Source organism: Trichosurus vulpecula, chromosome 2, assembly GCF_011100635.1.
Source record: "Trichosurus vulpecula isolate mTriVul1 chromosome 2, mTriVul1.pri, whole genome shotgun sequence".
NCBI classification, from domain to species: Eukaryota; Metazoa; Chordata; class Mammalia; order Diprotodontia; family Phalangeridae; genus Trichosurus; species Trichosurus vulpecula.
The window spans coordinates 434,907,728-434,919,801 of record NC_050574.1 but is presented as its reverse complement, the minus strand read 5'-3'; positions in this window follow the sequence as shown (position 1 = coordinate 434,919,801).

Here is a 12,074-nt window from a genome sequence, read left to right as displayed (position 1 = left end):
GTAACTTTGGAGAGAGCATTTGCAATTGAATGCTGAAATCGCAAGCCAGGTGGTAGAGAGTTAAAAAGAGAGTGAAATGAAAGGAAGTAGAGGCATGAATTACAGACAACCTTCTTAAGGAGTTTAGCCACAAGAGACAAAAGAGATGTGTGACAAGAGGTAGTGGGGATGGGCAAAACAAGGGAGGGATTTTTTGAGGATGGGGGAGACTTGGATATGTTCTAGGCAGCAGGGGAGCAATCAGGAGAAAAGGAGAGACTGAAGATGAGCAAGAGAGTGGGGATGATGGAGAGAACAAGATGTTGGAGAAGACAGGAAGGAATGGGATCACTTGTGTACATGGAAGGATTTTCGTTGGCAAGGAGAAGGGTCACCTTTTCATGTGAGATAGGGATGAAAGGATAGTGCCAGAATGCGTCTCAGTGATGCAAGATGGAACAGAGAACAGGGAGTTCTCAGCAATAAGAGGCAAGGTTCACATGAGAGGGTAGGGGGAGAGGAAGCCCATGAGGGGTCTAAGCATCAGTGAAAGATTTGGAAGAACTCCTGCGGTAAATGACTAAGAGAGGTGGAAAAGGATCGCTTCACAGCACTGAGGGCCTAGGTGAGGTGGTGTTATTGTTTGTCCTTCATTTTCGAAGAGGACCCATGACATGCCTTGACTTGCGTGTGAATTGGATTTAAGAGGGGCAGAGTTACACCAAGTCCGCAGTCTCACTCTCTCTTTCTGAGTCATCAAAGTCTAGCGGGACAAGTCAAGCCAACTGGCGACGGCCTGGGATGCAGTGGATGACCTTGGGGTCTTCCATGTCTGACCAAGTTTTAAGCATTTCACAGCGCCTGCTTCTGCTGCCTTCATGGCCATTGGAACAAATTGTTCTCATCCACCCATTCTAGTAGGGAGAAGTCTTCACATGCTTGGGGTACACATGCCCTAACTCACCCTCTGGTTTGAGGCCTGTTGGTTACCCTCAACACAGTTTATCCTGTCGGCACATGCTACAGCTCCTTGGAGCCACAGGTGAGAGCTGGGTGACAGATGGACACCAAAGGCAGATGAGGCCTGAAAAGGGTTCAGTGAGACCTCACACAAGAGGTGCTAGTACTTCCTGAACACCTCGTACACCCCAGTACACCACATATAATACAGTGTTACATAGTCTGAAGGACTGCATTGGACCTTGAAGGGGCAGGGTTCTTCAGAGGGGAGGGTTGCTTGATCCTTTAGCACATAAACCAAGTGCTTTCCTTTGGGGGGTGGGGGTGGGGAGGGTGTGGCATCTAGGTGTCTGGGAAGTAGGATTCACCAGAGCAGTTTTGTCTTGATCATTTAAGAGTTTGGGTGTACATCTTTTGCATACTTTCTTTTACCAGGTTAAATAAATGTATTCTATATTCTGTAGTTAACCTGAGTATTTGCATTTGGGGTTTAGGTTCATTACCTTTCCTTGACACGAGTCAAATTCTGGGTTCGGCAAGAACAAAAGAGAGATACTTAGTGAGAATACCCCAAGACTGAACTCAACCCAACCTTTTTAAAAGAAATCTGCTTCTGGGCCAGATTACAATTAATCTGACATTTGCTGGACCATAGGAGGAATAGGACATTTAGACAAGAGATGGCCCCCTGCCTTCATCTGAATTATTTATTCCAGGATAGGAGTTTTATCTCAACTTAGCACAAGTGCTTTGCATACAGTAAACATTTAATGTTCCACGTATTATTATATTTTATTTCAGCCTACCTAGCTGAACCAAAAACATAAGATGACTGCAATGCATAGTTTAACATGACTGCATTAAATGCCAATTATCCAGATAAAAAGTCTCTCCACTTCTTCTGACCACTAAAGGTTTGTGTGTGGCAGGTTACTTTTTCAACTACAGTGACTGACCTTCCATTGAAAAGAAACAGATCTTCCTAAGAGAAAGATCCAAATACATCTAAAACATTACAAGATATTTGAGCTGGAATGTATAGATTATCTAGTTGGACTGCTGAATTTTACATATGAGGGAACAAGTTGAAAGAGGAAATTGTACTGGGTTACACAAGATATAATTGGGACTAGGTTACAAGTTTCTTGATTCCCATTCCAGTGTATTTATCCTATATATCATGTCCTTTGAGACTGAACTTTACCCATACGAGGGGGCACAAACATTGAATTTGGAGCCTGAAGACCCGAGTTTGAATCCTGATTTTAGTGCTTACTGTGGAGCCTCTGAATCTATTTTCACATTATGTAAAATGAGAAGGTTGGCTTATCAGAGGTTCCCAAAGGTATCTGACCTACAGCCCCCTTTAAAAAAGATTTTTTTAAATCACTCAGCACCCCCTGGAAATCTACTTTCTTTAACCCTTTAAATTTTTTTTTAATTTGGGTCATTAAAAAAATACTGCCCCCCCAGAATGTTCCAGTGCCCCCCCAGGGGGTGGTATTGCCCACTTTGGGAACCTATGGTAGATGATCTAACCTTTCCATCCTAATCTTAAATCTATGTCACTGGTTGGGAGTGAAGTATAGTCTGCTCCCTGCTGTATTATTGATGTTTGGCCTTTTGGCATTTCATTTTTTTTTTTATAAATTTCTTTATTTATTTTTAGTTTACCACACAGGGTTCTACATAGTTTTGAGTTCCAGTTTTTCTCCCCTCCCTCCCCCCTCCCTCCCCAAGACGGCATGGAGTCTCATATAACTGTCATGTATTTTGGCATTTCATTTAACCTCCATGTGCAACACAGGGGTACCCTGCCTACCTCCAAAGATTATTTGAAGAAATGAAGTAATAGTTTGGAGTCAGGAGACACACTGTGTGACAATGGACTTCAACTCTGCCCCTATTTTCCTCAACTATGAAATGGGGAGAATTGTTACGAGGAACATACTAAGACACTACAAAAATATAAGCTATTGCACCATAACATTACATCAGAAGAGCAGTCATGCCATTAACTTTAATCACCACAGAAGCATCTGTAGTATTATGATAAGAGGAATTTGATTGATTTTCTAACTCTTCTGCTTCTGTGGTCTGTTCCAAAGAAAGCTACTAAAGTTTAAGTGCATGGTTGCTTTGATCCTTCAATACTTCAATGCTTTTAGGAGCTGTGATTCTGCCAGTGTGGTTCCTCCCTTCACTGACAGATTGAAGCCCTCATGGAAGTCATTTTTGTACTGTTGTTGGAAAAAGTTGAAGAGGTCATCCTACTCAACCTCCTATCCATGTAGTTCTTATTTCTTTGAAGATTCCAAACAATTGTGATAGTATAGTTTGTAACTATCATCTGTGTCAAAAAAAAATGTTTTCCCATCTTCAACCAAGGTGATGTCAGCATGGTTTCATGAGTCTCTCTAGCTTCTTTCAGTGGCATGTGTGTAGGACTAAAGGCAGGGGTGGTAGTTATGGTCCAAGGCTGAGACTTAGATGGATAAAATCAGCCATAGCTAAGGAAGTAAAGGACCAAAGAAAAGAGGACAGTGTAGCATTGAACTGGTTTACCTCTTGGTCCAGATAAGGAAAGGAGAGAGTGTAGCTAGTGCAAGAGTGGTGGCCTGGGAAAGAACTGAGGGGTAGAGGGTTCAGAGGTCACAGTTTAAATGAAGAACAGTGTTTGGGGTTTTGAGGCAGAAGGAGAGGTAGAATGATAATAAATTTTGATCAAATAAGGGAAATAAACCCATTTATTCAAGCTAGTGGGAAAGAGAATTTGGAGATTTTATACAGATTAGAATATGACAAAAAATACGTAAGAGTGAATTTTTTCCTCTTGGAAGTGAGAGCTCTTCTCTCAAACCAAATGAAAGGCCTTGATCTCACCCAAAGAAAAGATCTCTGAAGTCTTAAGAAAGACAAGCTGGAGATAGGGACATTTTGAGCAGTCAATTTCATGTGTCTCCAACTTCCAAAATCATCTTACTCCCTTAAAGAATGCTGAACCACATGTGTCTCTCCCCAAAGAAGTTCTGCTAACAACTCCACACCATATGGAAGTATTCAACATCATATCTTTCCTCTCAAAAGATCAGGAGTCACGTTGCCTTCTTCATCCAAACAGGACGTCAGAGCAGGGGTACATTGGCAAATATTTAACAACCAGCTCAGAAAAAGATAAATATACATGATATACTTTTAAGTAAAGTTGACGTTATCAGCAATTTTCCCATCACTATCTTAAGTCTAGACAATCTATAAAATAATCAGTCAAGCCAAGATTTGTAGCTTTTGCTACAAGGTATAAATGGTCACACTGAAAACTCAACAATCTACTCTCCTGAGCTTGTTCTGGCTGGCCCCAGTGTACTCCTGGGTCAAAAGTAGGCTACTTAACTACCTGGACAACTTTTGGCAAGTCCCTTCCCTTCGCCTCAGTTTCCTCACCTGTAATGTGATGACATTGGACTTGGGATAGCTAATGTCCTTTCCAACCCTTATGTCTATGATCCTAGGAGTTCTAGTAGCTCTAGTAGCCACTTTTATTTACCTTGAGCTGGATATTTGTTGTAGGAAAAGATACCTCCAACATGGCAACAGATCGATCCCTACACAACTTTCTATCTGCCACCTCTATCCTTTTGAACAGACTGTCCCCCATCCTGAAATGCTTTTCTTCCCCACCTCCACCACCTCTTGGAAGCTCCCTTCCAGGCTCAGAATAAATGCTACCCCCTTTAAAAAGGACATTTCTTGCAAATTAAAACAATTCTGAGGTACTACCTAATACCTATTAGATTGGCTAATAGGACAGAAAAGATCAATGACAACTGTTGGAGGGGATTTGGGAAAAATGAGACATTAATGCACTGTTGGTGGAGTTGTGAACAGATTTAACCATTCTGTTAGAACAATTTGGAACTATGCCCAAAGGGCCATAAAACCATGCATGTCTTTTGACCTAGCAATACCACTACTAGGTCTGTATCCCAAAAGAGATTAAAAACCAAAAGAAAAGGACCCATATGTCTGAAAATATTTATAGCAGCTCTTTTCTGGGGGCAAAGAATTAGAAACTGAGGAGATGCCCATCAATTGGGGAATGGCTGAACAAGTCGTGGTATGTGATTTTGATGGAATGCTATTGTACCATAAGAAGTGACGAGCAGGATGCTCTCGAAAAACCTGGAAAGACTTGCATGGGCTGATGCAAAATCAAATCCAATGTGTACAAAGGAACAGCAAGGAGTAAGGCCATCAGCTATGAAAGACTTAACTATTCTCAGCAACACAATGATCCAAGACAATTCTGAAGGAGTTAGGATAAGAAATGCTATCCATCCCCAGAGAAAGAACTGATGGTATCTGAATACAGACTGAAGCAGACTTTTCTTTTACTTTATTTTTCTTGAGGTTTTTTCTGTGTTTTCTCTCACAAGATGACTATTATGAATATGTTTTGCATGACTACACATGTATAACCTATATCAAATTGCTTGCCTTCTCAATGAGGGAGGATGGGAAGGGAGGATGGAAGAGCATTTGGAAATCAAAGTTTTAAAAATGAACATTAAAAATAGCTTTCACATGTAACTGGGGAAAAATAAAATACTAAATAGAAAAAAATAAAAAATAAAAAGGACTTATCTGCTTAGCCTAGTTGTTAGGGTTCCCAACCCAATTACTTTGTATTCATTTGCATAGGGATACACACATATATTATATATGTATTATATGTGTGTATCCCCTGCATTTCTTTATATCCTGTATTTCCTTGTCTGTGAACAAGCTGGACTCCTCCCCTGACCACTGCCCCAGCAGAATCTATGTATCTTGAGGGCAAGGGCTTTCTTGATTTTCTATCTGCCTCCCTAAAGCTTAGCACAGGTCCCAACACAGAGCAGACATTCAATAAATGCTTGTTGACTGATTGAGCTCTTACTGCCTAGCCCCCTTGGTCTACCCTGTCCCTCTAATATGTCTTCTACCCGGCTAATGCCAAATAAATAGAAGTACAAGTTCTGGGAAACGTCATTCCTCATTACCAGAGGTAGAATGTGAGACCTGGAGACACCACAGGTAGAGGGATACAGAACCTGATCATAGGCAAGCCTGTCCACTCAAATCTGACATACCTCGGAAATAGCTTTGACAAGGTTGAACCAATACTAGATTCATTAGGAGTATTTGGTTTTATTTATATTTATCTTCATTCTTGGGCACCGGGAGGTATGTAATAATATAGCAGAATATAAGCTCCCTGAGGTCATTCTGCTTTTCGTTTCATCTGCATCCCCAGCACCTAGGACACGGTTTTCCCCCCAAAGAAGATGCTTAATAAATGCTTGTTAGTTTAAATTGGATAGGTTGATGATCTCTCCATAGTTCATCCATTGGGGAACTAGTCCCAACAGGCTGAGAACTTACTGCCAAATATGGCCATCCTCTCTCGACTTTCCCCTATGCTTAATTGAACCCAGCTAAGTATTCTGGCTCTAAAAGGGGGATCCACATTCTGCAGACTGGTCTATCTACATTCTCTGCTCTCTGTTCCCACTCTCCTTAAGAAGCCCTGATGAAAATGCTGCTCATGTGTCACAATAAACTAACGCACTACCAGCCAACACAGGACTCTTTAAGATATAACAAATAAAATGTTTTACATAAAAACGTTTTAATCGTGCATTTTGTTTTTACAGCACAAGCATTTCTGGAAATACACCCCTTCTGCCTCACCCTCACTCATTTAACTCCTGATTGTAATAAAAACAAAAAAACAAAAACAAAAAAAATTGTAATAAAGTTGAGCAAAAGCATCCTATGCAATGACCACAAATGGCAATGTATACAACATTCTGCCCTAGCAGTGCCTCACCTCAGCCAAAAGGAAGAAGATTCATTATCTGTTCTCCAGGACTACTACTGGTTTTTCTTTGCCTAAAGTTTGGCTTCCTTTTAGTGATCTTTTCACTTCCACTGTTGTAGTAACTATGCATGTTTTTCTTTAGTTTTTACTTATTTTACCCTGCATTGGCTCATACAAACCTTTCTCTGTTTTTCTGAATTAACTCTGTCACTTCTTACTGCACAATAATATTTTACAACACTTCAAGCAGTTATGACATGCTTCTAGTAATGTTTCCCAACCATTTGCTCCCAGCTACACTCCTGGGATGCCATCGTGATACCTTCTCCCTTTAATTTTATGCATTGTCCTCCTCCCCCATGAGATTATAAATGCCTTGTGGACAGGGACAATTTTTCTTTTTTTTCTTCTTTGTATCCCCAGCACTTAGCATAGTGCCTGGCACATAGTAGGTGTTTAATAAATGTTGGGCAGCCAGGTGGCAAAGTGGGTAGAGTGTTGGGCTTGAAGTCAGGAAGATTCATCTTCCTGAGTTCAAATCTGGCTTCAGACACTTACTAGCTGTGTGACCCCAGGCAAGTCATTTAACCCTGTTTGCCTCAATTCCTCAGCCATAAAATAAGCAGAGAAGGAAATAGCCAACCACTCCAGTTACTTTGCTAAGAAAACCTCAAATGGGGTCGCAAAGACTTGGATATGACTGAACAACAAATAAATGTTGATTGAATTTAACTGTTTGAATAATGGAAGATGAAAGATGGGTGAGTGAAGCTAGTTATGCCCTCTTTTTGGCCCCCACCTTCACTGGGCATCCTCTAGATCTTCCTTTCTGGGCATGAGTTTCCCCTAAGCCAAGGCTTTTGACCCCAAACCTTAGGAAAGAGATTCACTTTTCAAACTAGCTAAGGGGAGAACAAACCAAAGAGAATGTACTTTAAAGCAACTGACTCAGAAAGCTAAAATCATTTACACATTCTTCTTCAATTAAAGAATTTGTTATTCTCTCAGCTTTGGGGAGCCATAAAAATGTGAACGAATACAATCTCTTTTCTTGCAGTAAGTCCTCAATCTGTTCCAGGGGAATACCTCCCGGCAGTACAATAACAGAATCTAGAGACTGCCCCTGTGTGCACCTCTCTGACCATGGCCTCCCTCTAGGCTATATTTGATACCCACCCATTCCCCAAAGGATTAAATCAAGTACACGAATCAGTACTTAAAAGAGGGGCTACATGGACTTAGAGAAACGAGTTTCTTTTCAAACAATTGTCAAAACAAAAAGTGAAACAAACACATAAGAGACACATAATAATACAGGGATACAGACTTGAAATTCTCCCAGAAGACGTTAAGAGTCTGAGTAGAGCAAGGGACAGGAAAGGAGGATGTGACAAATTTGGTTCTCAGCACCAGACACACTGCATCTGTTCCAGGGCTTTCACATTGTTCGGTTACAGACCTTTTCTTACCATCCTGGCATTTTCCCTCCTTCCAATATGCTCATGGTGGCTGCAGTATCTGAAGAAGAGGCAACATGGGGCAACACCGTCCCCACCTTCTTGAGGCCTCTCTCTCATCCTCTCACATACCATCTCAAAGTCAGCTTCTCATCTACCTCACTTAGGGAGTGGAAGAGTCTGAGTTCTCCAGGGGCTCAAGCACATAGATATTGGGCAACTGCTGTGTACCCCTATCCAAGCTGTTCAATCATGTTTGACTCTTCATGACCTTATGGACCCTTCTATCATCCACTATCTCCCAAAATCTGTCCAAGCTCATGTCTGTTGCTTCCATGATATCATCTATCCATACGATCCTCTGTTGTCCTCTTCTCCTTTTGCCCTCAATCTTTTCCAGCATCGGAGTCTTTTTCCAGTGAGTCCTGTCTTCTCATTATTTGAGCAAAGTATTTCAGCTTCAGTATTATGAATAGTCTTGAATTAATTCTGAATTAACTTTTATTAATTACCTTTTTCATATTCAGCTATCTCCCAATTTATAGGCATCCACTTGGTTTCCAGTTCTTTGCTACCAAAAATGTCCTGCTATGAATATATTAGCATATATTGTATCTTCATTCCTGCCATTGAACCAATATGAGATTGCTGGGTCAAAAGGTATGAAGAGTTTAGTTAAGTTTTCTTGAATAATTCTGAATTGATATCCGGAACATATGAATCAAGTTCCATCAACATTATATTAGTGGGCATATCTTCCCATATCCCTCCTGACACTGGCAATTCTGATTTTTGTAATCTGTAGTGGAAATGAGCATGTTAATGTAGGATGAACTAACTACTCTATTTTAAGCCTCTATTTTGAGACTAAGAAGTAGTTACATAACTTGTTTTCCTGTAAATAAGAAAAGGACTTGAGTAGTATAGTTTGGCAATGATGTGTGAGTCCTCACAATCTGGTAAACAGCTACTAATGACATATGTGTCCTCCAAATTTGGTAAATAACTATGAACATTCACTAATGATGTTAGGAAATTAAAGCTTTGATTGACAGTTTCCTTTCATTATAAGCTTAGATAATTGATCACCCATCAAAACTTAGATGTAACTTATAAATGTCCTTAGTCGGAACCATTACAAAAAAAATCAGAGGCCTCAGCCCAACTACGAAGCCACCAGAACTTACTCCTACACACACACTCTGAACTCAGAGACTGAAGTGTCCCATGTTCACTCAAGAGCAGTGCTGGTTGATCGAGACTTGCCAGAGCACCACCTTAGATGGAGATACATGGCCTACCGCCGGGCAGAAAGGGAACCTTGTCATGAGCTCTGGTATGAGTCAGGCCTACCAGGCGGGACTCATAGAAATCAGGTTGGTAGTTTGTTCCTGGGGGGCGGTTGATGTTTGTATTGTTTGCATGTGTCGATTAATAAATTTTTATTGCATTCATTTGTCTAATTGGTGTTTGTCACACTAGTTAGTATAGTAATGACGAATCAATTTTAAGCATGCTTCATGTATTATGTAATCTTTGCCAATTTGCAAATAGCGAGGAGAAACACCAAAGTTGTTTTACTTTGCATTTCTCCAACTGGACAAACAACATTTGGTGACTTTTATCTGTCATGACACTAGGCAATATACCTGTACATGTACACGTATACAAACCTGCAAATAAGAGGAGATATGTTTTGAGACAAAGAATCCCTTTGGGAAGCTTGCTGCTTCAGCCATTGCTAACAACCTAACAGCTGTGGGCAGCAATCTTTCTATAGTTTTCTTCTATCTAAGGTCAGAATATCAACTCGGTCATTCTGAAAACCCTCACAGAAACTTCCTCTCCAATTACAGAACTTCTCCTTCCCTTAATGTCATTAAGACCACCCATCATTTCTTCTGAAGCATTTTTCAATATTATAGTGTACTTTCTCCTATATCTCCATGAGATTATTTGGATTTTGATGCCTCAAAGTGAGTATAAATAGCAATTGTTTCTGTTTTGGCCAGAGACCCTGAGGATCTTCCCCTCCCAGTTTGATTTTTTTTTTTTATTGAGTAGGCAAACTAGACTATCTTTTGCCTCATTTCTTGTCTATCACTGAATGGGTGTTGCCTCAGACAAACCGAGACCTGGGAAAGACCTCAGCTTAAAAAGGCCAAGGTCTTCCACTGCATCTGGGGTCATCTCCAGTCCCTCGAACCTGTCTAGTCACCGGACTCAGATAACTCTGGGAAAGAGTGAGGCTGATGACTTTGCACACCCCTGCCTCACTTAAATCCAATTCACTTGCAAGTAATGCATCACCCTCCTGATGCCATGGGTCCTCTTGGAGAACAAAAGACAAACAACAATGATCCATGAACCCTAATTAATTTTCCATTTTAAGACTGTGCTGTTCATAGCACAAGTGAAGCTTCACCTTTCCACTGCTTGCTGCCTCCAGTTAGGTGGGCAAACAAAACACACCCACCATTATCTTCAAATAATATTTGTGCTATCTTTTCACTGGGATGATTATATTAAGCCACAGCAGAATTCTGCTAAATTAACTAAACATTCCTCCACTAGGAAGCTGACCTTTTTACACAAACTATGTGAAACCCAGTTCTAACCAGCTCCCATTCACAGCCTCTTCTCCCATTCAAATGGACAACGCCAGTGGGGAGCTGGGAAGAGTGCCAGGCCACCATTCAAGAAACTAAAGGTACACGAAAATGATGTAATGAATGGCATTGGAAACCTGGGAAATACCTATAGGTAGAAACCCAGGAGGAGAAGGAAATGGCAAACCACTCCAGTATCTTTGCCAAGAAAACCCCAAAACTGTATTGGCATGCTGTGGTCCATAGGGTCATGAAGAGTTATACACAAATGAACAACAACAAAAGAAATCATAGGCAATTCCACCCAGAATCTTTACTCTGATCATTCCTGGTGGAAACCAAAAGATAGAACAATAGGGGGATCTTCCCTTTAACTTAAACCATGAACCCACTGATGCGGAAAAGCAAAGTTAGAGATAAAGTACTGACAGAGGAGTCAGGAAACTTCAGTTTGAATCTCTGCTCTGACACTATCTCTGGACAAGTTGCTTTATTTCTCTGGGTCTTAATATCATCTATAAAATAAAGGGACTCCAATCAGATAAATAGTATCCAGTCCAGGGGTGGGGAACCTGTGGCCTACCAGGTCTTTGGATGCAGCCTTTTGACTGAGTCCAAGTTTTACAGAAGAAATCCTTTTATTAAGGAGATTTGTTCTGTGAAGTTTGGATTCTGTCAAAGGGCTGTGTACTTCAGGAGGGCCACATGTGGCCTCCAGGCCACAGGTTCCCCACCCCCGGACTAGATACTATTTATTTCTAACATTCTATGCCTGATTTTCAATCATTATAAAGTCCCTTTCAGTGTAAAAATTCTTGGATTCTGTCTAGCACTAACATTCTGTAATGCTATCTGTAACTTCCATCATTTTGCATTCTACATAACTTTCACCAATCCCTGTTTCAATCAGGGACAAATTAATTCCAAATGCAAGACCTAGATCCTTGACTTCCCTGAGTTGTGACTGACAGGAAGAAAGCATTCATGTTTCAGGTACTCTTAGTCTCCAGACACTTTTGAGTGTCTAGTCAACTCCACGGGTTGTGTTCTTGAAAACCAACCTTCACAATACTTGTGATACCTCATAGGCATCCCCACTTAAACCAAAGTCTTAGATCCATGGGAAGGAAATTCTAAATTCCTAATTATTGGCTACAGTTCTGGTTTCTCTCTCTGTCTCTCTCCTTTCTCTCTCTCTCTCTCTCT